Genomic DNA, 15,000 nt, shown 5'->3' with positions numbered 1-15,000 from the left:
GTCTGACCATTCAAAAGACCCTATAACTCTCTAGGGGTATTATCTCAATAGGTGGCTGGTGCCCTGGCCAAGGTACTACATATATATATATGTATATATATATATATATATATATATATATATATATATATATATATATATATATATATATATATATATATATATATATATATATGTGTGTGTGTGTGTGTGTGTGTGCTACTGTTGTTAACACACATTTGGGTTCCCTTCAAATGTCATCTTAAATGTGTTATAGATTAGATTTGGTATGTTACATCTTCAAGTAAAGTCTAAGTAAGTTAACTTTAAAATAGTTTATTCTTTAAGAACAGTGTTAACATCTCCATCACCGGAGTATAGCTGGTTTGGTCGGATGACCATTCCCTATGACATCTCAAAGTGAACTGCCATAAATATCCAATTTCATACTAAAGTTTATACAGTTATCTCAGCACTTATGGATTTATAGTAAACACAACATTAATACCGGAAGGTACTTGTTCCGTTCTCACAGACAACTTCTTTCTCACTGACTTGGTTGTGTTTACTCTTCATGAAAAATGTTATACTGCTGAGGTTTGGCATTCGCATCCTGCTTAGAATATGACTATGGCATTTCTCACACTTCTCTTACTTCCACAGTGACCTGTAGGTCATGTGTTTTAAACAAGTAATATCTACTGTATTACATTAGATCGGTCAGCTACCTAAATTTTTGAAAATTTAACAATACGCCAAAATATGTTTACTAGGAGTGTGAATGGATATATATATATATTATTATTATCTTTTTTTTAACTTTAGCCATAAGCAAATGAGGACGAATGTTCAAATAGGCACATTAAAAAATAATAATGCATACTTAACAAATATTGCCAAAACAAAAAAAAAAATGCATGATAAATACAGATCATATGTATGGTACATTGCTAGCAAATGATTATATGGTGACAAAAAAAAAAATACTGATATACATATGATTCGGTAACTTTGTTAAAGAATAGTTGTTACCTTTGTCAAAAACATAGATTATTATAATACGGTAACTAATAAAAATATTTGTTACCTTGGTAAAGATACAATTTCAGTGCACAAACACGAATTCCTGGTACGTACACGTACCACGGTTGCGTACATATATATATATATATATATATATATATATATATATATATATATATATATATATATATATATATATATATATATATATATATATATATATATATATATATATATATATATATATATATATATATATATATATATATATATATATATTTATATATAAATAGGGCTTATATATTTTATTAGATGCCCCCAGATTCTGTATTTTAACATTCAGGCTTATATATTTTATTATGTGCCCAAAAATTATTTATTTTTTAAAGGTTTTTTAAAATGCAAATGTTCTATAGTCTCTTCAATTACATATTACATATTAATAGCGTACTAAATGCTTTTAGTGCACAAAACTTTTCCAAGACAATATTACTCCTTTGAATGAATGAAGGGGCCAGTTTCAAACGGCTTGAAATTGAATTAAATAAGGAGTTTTATCTGGATATGGCAAAACATTCTGTTTGATCTCTATCTTATTTCTCTTTGACCTACGGCAAACAAGGATGTTAACGGCGATAAATATCATCACCGTAACGCTAAATACTGCTAGTAACACGTAGAATCGACGTTCTTCATAAGTCGGTGTCGGGTGGTCCATCTCGGTAAATTTCATCAACTGCTTAGCCCCACGTGCATTGTATGGGAGAGGTAAAGATGGAATAGTTGTCGACCACGTGAAGTTCACGAAGTAGGCTCGTTCTCTGATGATAGCCTTGATTCCATGAACCATGTAATTCGGGGACGTCCCGATACAACCATCTGCTGCAACGAAGATTTGAGAATAGGACGTGGATCCATCCGGGCATGATACATTGAAGCCGGCCTTGTCGTATCGTATCCACGAGCTGTTGTTCAGTCTGCAATTGAAATTATTATCGTCAAAGGGATAAAGCTTTTCCAGACAATTTTCATGTATATGGGAGAGAGCACCGTCTAGCACTATACCTAACTCGCATGAATACATTAAGTTTTTATGGAATTCAAATGAGTCAGCTGTACATATTTTTTTATCCATTGCTTCTGAACAGTGAGTTAATTGATTTAAGTCTTTAATGACCGTATATGTTTCATTGTCTGGGGAAATCAATACGTGTCCTGTCAAACTGGATATTACTGGATTTGAGTGATTCGTCATGAAAGTCAGAAATGGTGATATCCTGTAAGATTGCCAGGCATCGGAAGAATCAAAGGGAATTGTAATCATAATCCTGTGATTTTCAACGCTTACTGTAATTAGGCTGTAATAAAATTCTAACCTACGTGCGTCTAACAAAGGAACATAACCTAATTTCTCCCGTCGGTTCTCCAGAATTAACGTTAAGTCTCTTATTGGCAACAAATGGGGTTACAGTACACCTTTAGTCGCTTATGTGATAGATTCCACGTAGTCTTTTGATTTCTCAATGAACTGTGCAATTCTATTATGTATGTGATATATTTTTGAATCATAATACGTTAACGTTGCCAACAAATCTTGTACTTCCATAATCTGACTGATATTACTAGAATGTTCATTTACCAAACTCATAATTTGATTGATTGAAGCTAACTGATTCCTTAGTTCTGACATAATCAATTCATCTTCATGGGTCAAAAACTCAATTTTCTTACTTTGATTAATAATCTTAAGATAATTGGAAATTCCTAAGCCTAAACTTGCAATAGAACCAAAGATGTTTAGTGCAGCAAAAATAAACGGGTTACGTTTCTCAAGATTATCGTGTTCTACTCTGTCCACATCAAAAGGTCACGAGCCAAAGATTCTGCTTCGTAAGTCTTATTTTGCAAGACGTCGGATAGCATCTCTGCAACTTTTAGTGTCGATGCAAGCGAACTCTCTGTATTAAAAGGAAAATGTCTTCTATGCATTTCATTTAATGAAACAGCAAACCTTGAAATGGCACTCTTTAAGCTAGTGACGTCATTCTCTGGGAGAAAAATTTATTGCATACGCACTTCAACAACTACGTTAATTGATGTAATAAAAACGTCTTCTTGTCTTTCAACTATAGTGCCATATTTAAAATCTATACTTTTAGTATTAGAACTCATCCCACATGAGAAAAATGTCTGAGCGAACATCTTAGAAACCTGTAACGAGAAAAATATATGTAAATACTCCTGTATTAAGAGGAAAAACTTTTAACATATAATGCAAAAAAAAAAAAAAAAATAAAACACTTTCCCTAACTTCTTTCTCTCTTATTTTAATTTCCTATGTGAGCCAATGGTACGATTCTCTCATCAGTGGGTTGGGATACGTTTTGAACTCTAAACCTATTGGCCGTTAATGTTTCCAAAATGTTAAATGGGCCTTCAAACTTAGGTGTTAGTTTATAATTGAGTCCTCTACGTACATTTACCTGTATGTATACATTATCACCCACGGTATATGTTTTAGTTGGCTTCGCTATTTTATCATGATTCCTTTTCATTATGATTTGTGATTCTTCTAAATTCTCTCGAAGGATATCAAAACGACTTTTGCTTGCATTTATACATTCTTTTAAGGGACTTGATAGATTAGATGTAGGCGTTAATACATGGAAAAGCGTTCTAACTGGGGTACCATACAATGCCTCGTGCGGGGACATTTTAATTTATATATGATATGAATGATTCAGAGTACTCAGTACCGCAGGTATTGCAATATCCCAGTGATTATTAAATTCTCCACCCGAGTCTGAGATTATCATGTGTGAAATTCCATGTTTACAAATGTAACACTCGTAAAACTTCCTAGTGCATTCAATTGCAGTTTTAGTTTTAAGCGCTATTAGTTTTGTATATCGAGTTAAAGCATCTACAATTACTAAGAGATGCTTATTTCCTCTGTCTGACTCATAAAATCCTGTTAATAAATCTAAATAAATCCTTTCAAAGGGTTGATTGGGCGTGGGATAAGGCCCTAGGCTGACAGGTGTTTTCATATGCCCTTTGTTTTCCTGACATGTGTGACAACTAGCTATGTGTTTTTTTTTATATCTGTAAGCATCGTATGCCAATAAAACAATGATTTGGCTTTCTGTGACATTAATGAGAACCCCGGGTGTCCATGCAATGGCTTTGCATGCAACCAATTTAGGACAGTGGAAATAAGTGAGATTGGTACCACTACCTGATCGTTAGTTACATGTGGTGTATTGCGGGTTTTCCTTGTCACGGTCCTACACAAAATATTTTCTTTGATTATATAATTCTGCTCTTTATACTTCATATATTCCTTTTTCTTATGATTACCTTTGAAAGCATTTATAATTTTTTCTAATTTCTGATCTTTTCTTTGCTCAGTCTGTAATAATTCAGCACTCCAGCCTAAATCTTCTTGTTCAGATATCGTTTTAACAATAGGCATGGATGTTGATATATCTATTAATTCAGCTAAAGGCTCCGTACAAGATGACACGGGGTTGCGTGATAATTCATCAGCAATGATATTTGCTTTCCCAGGTAAATACCCAATTCTCGTGCCAAAGTCTTGAATGATAAAATGCCACCGAGTTCGTTTGGGGCTGTGGCTGAAGCCTTTAAAGAAGTTGGTTAGTGGTTTATGATCAGTAAGAACCTTTATATATATATATATATATATAATGTATATATACACACACGTATTTGTATATATATATATATATATATATATATATATATATATATATATATATATATATATATGTGTGTATATATATATATATATATATATATATATATATATATATATATATATATATATATATATATATATATATATATATATATATATATATATATATATATATATATATATATATATATATATATATATATATATATATATATGTGTATATATATACATACATATATATATATCTATGTCCATATATATATATATATATATATATATATATATATATATGTATATATATATATATATATATATATATATATATATATATATATATATATATATATATATATATATATATATATATATATATATATATATATATATATATATATATATATATATATATATATATATATATATATACATATATATATATATATATATATATATATATATATATATATGTAATATATTAGATATTACTTGTTTAAAACACGTGACCTACAGGTCACTGTGGAAGTAAGAGAAGTGTAAGAAATGCCATAGTCATATTCTAAGTAGGATGCGAATGCCTAACCTCAGCAATGTAACATTTTTCATTAATAGTAAACACAACCAATTCCGTGAGAAAGAAGTTGTCTGTGAGAACGGAACAAGTACCTTCCGGTATTAATGTTGTGTTTACTATAAATCCATAAGTGCTGAGATAACTGTATAAACTTTAGTATGAAATTGGATATTTGTGGCAGTTCACTTTGAGATGTCATATGGAATGGTCATCCGACCAAACCAGCTATACTCCTGTGATGGAGATGTTAACACTGTTCTTAAAGAATAAAATATTTTAAAGTAAACTTACTTAGACTTTACTTGAAGATGTAACATACCAAATCTAATCTAAAGCACATTTAAGATGACATTTGAAGAGAACCCAAATGTGTGTTAACAACAGTAGCACACCAATAAATGGTGGCATCGGTAAAACTCTAAGAACCAGAGAAAGATCTTCAAGAACCAGCGAATAAAACTCTAAGAACCAGAGAAAGATCTTCAAGAAATCAACAGTAATGAATCTACAATTTTGACTAAGTATCATAGTCCACCGAAGAAATTAAATATTTAATACCAACAAATGAATGTTATACAAACTGAGGAACTGGATCTTCAATCAACATCCTAAGAAAACCAAGGACTGACATTCAACATTTACAAAACATTGAAGAAACATATCCAGGAAGCACTACATTCAACGAAAATCAGACCGAAAACATTCACCCAAACATCAATACGAAGAAACGATTCAGTGCGAGAGAGAGAGGAAATGACGACATCACACCTCGCCATATAAACCGAAGCTAAGTATATTTTCTTATTCATTTCAGTTTTGAGCAGTGAAGTGTAGTTATCACGAGTCGATCGTAGTTGGCTAATCTTCAATTTCCTTTCATTAAAGGAAACTGTGTTCAACTTCGAATTCTCGTCTAGAATTTTTTTTTTTCTATCTGTGCTAATTCTGTTTTCTTTCAGAAGTTCTCGGGAAATATCTTTGTATTCCATTTTCTTTCAGAAGTTCTCGGGAAATATCTTTGTATTAGTATCATTTTTGGGGGGGATTTTATTAAAATCTTTATCATTTAGTGCTTATGCTTTTACGCAGTGGAAGTCTGTATTCATATAGATATTTTGATAGGATTGCAAGGGGTCGTAGAGATAGAAAAAGAAATACCGTAAACATGACGCCCCCTGGGAGCCCCACCCCTGGACCGAGTAATCCAACCCCAGGACATGGTAACCCCCCTCCGATTGTGACACTGGTAAATGCTCGCTCTGCAATCCTTCCTTTTCAGGGTCGGGTTAATGGGTTCTTGCCTCAGAATGTGGAGTCATGGATTTCATCCGTCGATGCCCATTTAAATGCTAAACAAATCATAGACCCGTTTGTACAATTACAAGAAGCTAAAAGTTTTATAGACTTTTCTAACGGAGATGCGAGTGCGTATTTGAGGGGTGTTTCATTTCAAGAAGCAGTTACCTGGGATGATTTCAAAGTTAGGCTACGTGCGGTCTATGGAGGTGAAGATGCCTTAGATGGAGTTTTAACATTAAGAAATACACTTAACCAAGCCACTATGACTCGGCTTGATGTTATTGAGAGAGCAGCTCTCATAGCTGATTGGCTTACTGAATATCAAGGTATTTTAGGTAATTCCACTTGGGTTACTAGAGATAACATCTCCATGAAAGATTTCTTACGATTAATGTATTTAACTTGCATGACACTTATGTTGCCTGAAGCTTTAGTGCGGTGTTTTGATAAAAAGTTAACGCCAGCAAGTACGGAATTGGATGTATATAAACAGATAAAGAAACATATGTCTAAGTGTCCTGATCTTGATCCCGCGTTAATCCAAGTTTTTGCAAAAAAATAAACAAAGCCACAACAAGTAGATGTAGTTAATAATAGTCAAGTTGCAGGAATGACGTGTTATAATTGCAAACGTCAAGGTCACTTGATTGTGGACTCCAGAACGAGATTTTGTTCGTTACATAATAGTTCGACTCATTCATATAGTCAGTGCTACTCGCGTAAGACACAACAGAATCCTAAAAATACACAGTCAATTCCACATTCAGTTCCATATGGAAATAAAAAGAAAAATCCTCATTTCAATAAGAAGAAACAGCCAAACGTCAATGTCGTTCAGAATCCAAATCAAACAAACGTTCTTCGAATAACGCTGATTCTGGGTCGTCAAACCAGACTTCGCAAGGTCAGACTAATTTTCAGAATGTGCAGAGCAAAGCAAATACCACATAATTAACTCCAGTGGGAAAGAGAGTGATGTTGGGTCAAGGTCATTCATGTCAACATCAGTAGTATTGAATAATCAATTTAATGTTTTATCAGATCAATGTGAGGCAATAGATATTCCTATGAAACACACGGCCGAATTAAATAAATCAGTGCATGCTCCCGTAGATTTGCAACGAATTCATACAATAATAAGCCGAAATGAGTTACGATCAATATTATATGCTGTAAATTTAGAACACAGATCATTTACATTATTTTTTGACTCTGGTAGTCCATGTAATATCATGGATTTTAGGACACATCATTTGTTGTTTTCGAGCTTCCCAATAGAAAAATCCGGAGTAAGACTCTCAGGTATAGGAAATAATGAATTAAATGTAATAGGCGTAACTCATGTTCAGTTCAAGTTCGGTAAGCGCACGTTTGCCGATACATTTGTTGTTGTACAAAACATTGATATGTATCCAGCTGTAATTATAGGATACCCATCTATGGGCAATCAAAACATTATCTTAGCCCCTTTCAAGCACGGCGTGTATATCAAAGGAAAATTCTCTAAGTCTTTTAATACCTTAAAATCAGTTTTGGATAAAAAGGAGACCACAAATAAAACAGTGACGTACGTTGAAGAATCAATAACTTGTCTCACTAATAAAGAAATAATATACGCGACCCAACAGAATTCTTGTTCACCCGTAATATCATCTTGCACGCAATCTATCAAGCCGAACGTACCTTCGAATTTAATAGTGCAAGTAAAGAAAACAGTACCGGGATCTGAAATATTAATCCTTTTCGACACTTTGAAAACTAACGAATTGTCTGTCACACAAGCTATTTATACAGTACGCTCACATCAACAATGCAATATTGAATTCTGTAATCATTTAAATACCACTTTAGTAATTCACAAAAATCAACATATCTTGGATGTAGAAGTTTATAAACATCGTATTCTTACCGTTGCTGAAATCAATCACGCTCAATCAGTTGCGGATGAATCCCTTTTGCAATCTATTAAAAATAAAATCAATAAAGACATTCACGACGAAGAAATTCAGCAAAAAATTTTTGGACTTTTAACTGAATATCAAGATGTTTTTTCCACTACGGATGGATCCTTAGGAAAAACAGATGTGATCGAGCATCAAATAAGGTTAAAGGACAAGCAGAATATTATCTATGTACCCTCGTACAGACTCCCTATGAAATTCCAGAATGAAATAAATTATGAAGTAGGTAAAATGCTAGAAGAAGGAGTCATTAGGAAATCAAACAGCCCTTATAATTTTCCATTAATAGTTGTACCGAAAAATGATCGAACATGGCGTATCTGCGTAGAGTTCTGTCGCCTAAACGAGGAGACGATCCCTGATCGATTCACAGTGCCAAGTACTGACGATATTTTATCTTTGTTAGGTCAAAATAAATATTTTACCAGTTTGGACTTACTTAAAGGCTTTCACCAGATATCATTAGAAGAAATTAGTATCCCATACACAGCCTTCAGCACAGCCAGGGGACATTATGAATTTTTACGGATGCCTTTTGGTTTACGTTGTGTTCCCATAACATTTACAAGAATGATTAACAGAGTGTTTGGAGACTTGCTAGGAGTGGTTCTTAACCTTTTTCATCCCATGACCCCCCGGGACTAATCAGAGTATTATTATGACCCCCTATAATAGATTTGGAAATAATGAACCTTGTCAAAGAGTCAAGTAAAAAAAATTACAGGAAGACCATGGTTTACTCCTATACAATTTTATTGAAACACCACAGAACAAAAACCTTGAAAAATTCCACTTTCCTAGCCTCTACAAATGCCATAAAATTATAAATTCCAAAGAACTATTCAACATCATACAAAATGGTTTACTCCTATACAATTTTATTGGAAACACCACAGAACAAAAACCTTGAAAAATTCCACTTACATAGCCTCTACAAATGCCATAAGATTATCAATTCCAAAGAACTATTCAACACCATACAAAACCTAGCACCTACTTCTCATTCACTCAGTGTGATGGTTGAAATTATTTTGCAGCCATAAGTCTATCAAAGCGAGGACCAGTGTTCGATAGACAACACCTCATGTCAGCATCGATGACAAGCCTATTGCGTGCCTTCGTTTTCAGTGCAACCATTGCTGAGAATCCATCCTCGCACCGGTAAGTTGACGGGGACTGAATCAACATGGTTAATGCACGCATCGAGAGAATAGGACAGTAGTCCTACACTTTAGCCCAAAATGTTGGGAGCTCTTGTTCGGCAAAATCGACTTTAAGCTGAGAATCCTCACGAATTTGATAAAATTCTACCTTAGCAGCAACATCAGTATCACTGATGGCACTATCCTTTACTGAAAAGGGTCTATTGATCCACGCATCAGTACTTGTGACCAGTGTTGTACTCATCAAACTGGTAAAAGCCCTACTGGCTATTTCAAATACGTGTATAATGTATATGAACAATAAATTATTCTCCAGAACCCTTTGTGACCCCTTAAGAAATCCCAAACGACCCCTCCGGGGGTCACGACCCCCAGGTTAAGAACCACTGTGCTAGGGGATATATTGCATTTCTATATGGATGACCTTGTAATCTTTTCCAACACCTTAGAAGAACATCTACATGAATTAGAACTACTACTACAGAGACTAAGACAACATAACTTAAGGGTAAAGATTAGTAAGTGTGAATTTTTCAAAACAGAAGTAGTCTATTTGGGTTTTACGGTGTCAAGCCAAGGTCTTAGAGTAGTCCATGATAAGGTGTCGGCTATCTGTAACTTTCCTATACCTACTAATGTTAAGGGAATACAGCAATTTCTGGGTTGTAGTGGATATTACAGGCATTTTATACGCAATTATTCAATAATAGCCGCTCCCTTAACTGATCTTACGAAGAAGGGCGTAGATTTCATATGGTCTGAGCAGCATCAACAGGCATTTAATACCTTGAAAGATGAACTGTGTAGTTCTCCTATCTTAAAATTTCCTGACTTCGGTAAGGAATTCTTCATTGCAACAGACACCTCAGACTTACGAGTAGGTGGGGCATTGCTTCAGCAATATGAGATACAAATTTTTCCCGATAGCTTTTTATTCTCGAAAACTGAGAACTTCCGAAAGTAAGTATGCAGTAATAGATAAGGAAGGGCTAGCTATTGTTAATTCACTAATGCATTTTAAGTTCATAATATACGGTTATCCCGTTAAGGTTCTTACTGATCATAAACCACTAACCAACTTCTTTAAAGGCTTCAGCCACAGCCCCAAACGAACTCGGTGGCATTTTATCATTCAAGACTTTGGCACGAGAATTGGGTATTTACCTGGGAAAGCAAATATCATTGCTGATGAATTATCACGCAACCCCGTGTCATCTTGTACGGAGCCTTTAGCTGAATTAATAGATATATCAACATCCATGCCTATTGTTAAAACGATATCTGAACAAGAAGATTTAGGCTGGAGTGCTGAATTATTACAGACTGAGCAAAGAAAAGATCAGAAATTAGAAAAAATTATAAATGCTTTCAAAGGTAATCATAAGAAAAAGGAATATATGAAGTATAAAGAGCAGAATTATATAATCAAAGAAAATATTTTGTGTAGGACCGTGACAAGGAAAACCCGCAATACACCACATGTAACTAACGATCAGGTAGTGGTACCAATCTCACTTATTTCCACTGTCCTAAATTGGTTGCATGCAAAGCCATTGCATGGACACCCGGGGTTCTCATTAATGTCACAGAAAGCCAAATCATTGTTTTATTGGCATACGATGCTTACAGATATAAAAAAAAACACATAGCTAGTTGTCACACATGTCAGGAAAACAAAGGGCATATGAAAACACCTGTCAGCCTAGGGCCTTATCCCACGCCCAATCAACCCTTTGAAAGGATTTATTTAGATTTATTAACAGGATTTTATGAGTCAGACAGAGGAAATAAGCATCTCTTAGTAATTGTAGATGCTTTAACTCGATATACAAAACTAATAGCGCTTAAAACTAAAACTGCAATTGAATGCACTAGGAAGTTTTACGAGTGTTACATTTGTAAACATGGAATTTCACACATGATAATCTCAGACTCGGGTGGAGAATTTAATAATCACTGGGATATTGCAATACCTGCGGTACTGAGTACTCTGAATCATTCATATCATATATAAATTAAAATGTCCCCGCACGAGGCATTGTATGGTACCCCAGTTAGAACGCTTTTCCATGTATTAACGCCTACATCTAATCTATCAAGTCCCTTAAAAGAATGTATAAATGCAAGCAAAAGTCGTTTTGATATCCTTCGAGAGAATTTAGAAGAATCACAAATCATAATGAAAAGGAATCATGATAAAATAGCGAAGCCAACTAAAACATATACCGTGGGTGATAATGTATACATACAGGTAAATGTACGTAGAGGACTCAATTATAAACTAACACCTAAGTTTGAAGGCCCATTTAACATTTTGGAAACATTAACGGCCAATAGGTTTAGAGTTCAAAACGTATCCCAACCCACTGATGAGAGAATCGTACCATTGGCTCACATAGGAAATTAAAATAAGAGAGAAAGAAGTTAGGGAAAGTGTTTTATTTTTTTTTTTTTTTGCATTATATGTTAAAAGTTTTTCCTCTTAATACAGGAGTATTTACATATATTTTTCTCGTTACAGGTTTCTAAGATGTTCGCTCAGACATTTTTCTCATGTGGGATGAGTTCTAATACTAAAAGTATAGATTTTAAATATGGCACTATAGTTGAAAGACAAGAAGACGTTTTTATTACATCAATTAACGTAGTTGTTGAAGTGCGTATGCAATAAATTTTTCTCCCAGAGAATGACGTCACTAGCTTAAAGAGTGCCATTTCAAGGTTTGCTGTTTCATTAAATGAAATGCATAGAAGACATTTTCCTTTTAATACAGAGAGTTCGCTTGCATCGACACTAAAAGTTGCAGAGATGCTATCCGACGTCTTGCAAAATAAGACTTACGAAGCAGAATCTTTGGCTCGTGACCTTTTGATGTGGACAGAGTAGAACACGATAATCTTGAGAAACGTAACCCGTTTATTTTTGCTGCACTAAACATCTTTGGTTCTATTGCAAGTTTAGGCTTAGGAATTTCCAATTATCTTAAGATTATTAATCAAAGTAAGAAAATTGAGTTTTTGACCCATGAAGATGAATTGATTATGTCAGAACTAAGGAATCAGTTAGCTTCAATCAATCAAATTATGAGTTTGGTAAATGAACATTCTAGTAATATCAGTCAGATTATGGAAGTACAAGATTTGTTGGCAACGTTAACGTATTATGATTCAAAAATATATCACATACATAATAGAATTGCACAGTTCATTGAGAAATCAAAAGACTACGTGGAATCTATCACATAAGCGACTAAAGGTGTACTGTAACCCCATTTGTTGCCAATAAGAGACTTAACGTTAATTCTGGAGAACCGACGGGAGAAATTAGGTTATGTTCCTTTGTTAGACGCACGTAGGTTAGAATTTTATTACAGCCTAATTACAGTAAGCGTTGAAAATCACAGGATTATGATTACAATTCCCTTTGATTCTTCCGATGCCTGGCAATCTTACAGGATATCACCATTTCTGACTTTCATGACGAATCACTCAAATCCAGTAATATCCAGTTTGACAGGACACGTATTGATTTCCCCAGACAATGAAACATATACGGTCATTAAAGACTTAAATCAATTAACTCACTGTTCAGAAGCAATGGATAAAAAAATATGTACAGCTGACTCATTTGAATTCCATAAAAACTTAATGTATTCATGCGAGTTAGGTATAGTGCTAGACGGTGCTCTCTCCCATATACATGAAAATTGTCTGGAAAAGCTTTATCCCTTTGACGATAATAATTTCAATTGCAGACTGAACAACAGCTCGTGGATACGATACGACAAGGCCGGCTTCAATGTATCATGCCCGGATGGATCCACGTCCTATTCTCAAATCTTCGTTGCAGCAGATGGTTGTATCGGGACGTCCCCGAATTACATGGTTCATGGAATCAAGGCTATCATCAGAGAACGAGCCTACTTCGTGAACTTCACGTGGTCGACAACTATTCCATCTTTACCTCTCCCATACAATGCACGTGGGGCTAAGCAGTTGATGAAATTTACCGAGATGGACCACCCGACACCGACTTATGAAGAACGTCGATTCTACGTGTTACTAGCAGTATTTAGCGTTACGGTGATGATATTTATCGCCGTTAACATCCTTGTTTGCCGTAGGTCAAAGAGAAATAAGATAGAGATCAAACAGAATGTTTTGCCATATCCAGATAAAACTCCTTATTTAATTCAATTTCAAGCCGTTTGAAACTGGCCCCTTCATTCATTCAAAGGAGTAATATTGTCTTGGAAAAGTTTTGTGCACTAAAAGCATTTAGTACGCTATTAATATGTAATATGTAATTGAAGAGACTATAGAACATTTGCATTTTAAAAAACCTTTAAAAAATAAATAATTTTTGGGCACATAATATAATATATAAGCCTGAATGTTAAAATACAGAATCTGGGGGCATCTAATAAAATATATAAGCCCTATATATATATATATATATATATATATATATATATATATATATATATATATATATATATATATATATATATATATATATATGTACGCAACCGTGGTACGTGTACGTACCAGGAATTCGTGTTTGTGCACTGAAATTGTATCTTTACCAAGGTAACAAATATTTTTATTAGTTACCGTATTATAATAATCTATGTTTTTGACAAAGGTAACAACTATTCTTTAACAAAGTTACCGAATCATATGTATATCAGTATTTTTTTTTTTGTCACCATATAATCATTTGCTAGCAATGTACCATACATATGATCTGTATTTATCATGCATTTTTTTTTTTGTTTTGGCAATATTTGTTAAGTATGCATTATTATTTTTTAATGTGCCTATTTGAACATTCGTCCTCATTTGCTTATGGCTAAAGTTAAAAAAAAGATAATAATAATATATATATATATCCATTCACACTCCTAGTAAACATATTTTGGCGTATTGTTAAATTTTCAAAAATTTAGGTAGCTGACCGATCTAATGTAATACAGTAGATATTACTTGTTTAAAACACATGACCTACAGGTCACTGTGGAAGTAAGAGAAGTGTGAGAAATGCCATAGTCATATTCTAAGCAGGATGCGAATGCCAAACCTCAGCAGTATAACATTTTTCATGAAGAGTAAACACAACCAAGTCAGTGAGAAAGAAGTTGTCTGTGAGAACGGAACAAGTACCTTCCGGTATTAATGTTGTGTTTACTATAAATCCATAAGTGCTGAGATAACTGTATAAACTTTAGTATGAAATTGGATATTTATGGCAGTTCACTTTGAGATGTCATAGGGAATGGTCAT

The sequence above is a fragment of the Palaemon carinicauda genome, chromosome 36, assembly GCF_036898095.1.
Source record: "Palaemon carinicauda isolate YSFRI2023 chromosome 36, ASM3689809v2, whole genome shotgun sequence".
NCBI classification, from domain to species: Eukaryota; Metazoa; Arthropoda; class Malacostraca; order Decapoda; family Palaemonidae; genus Palaemon; species Palaemon carinicauda.
This window is presented reverse-complemented; position numbering follows the sequence as displayed.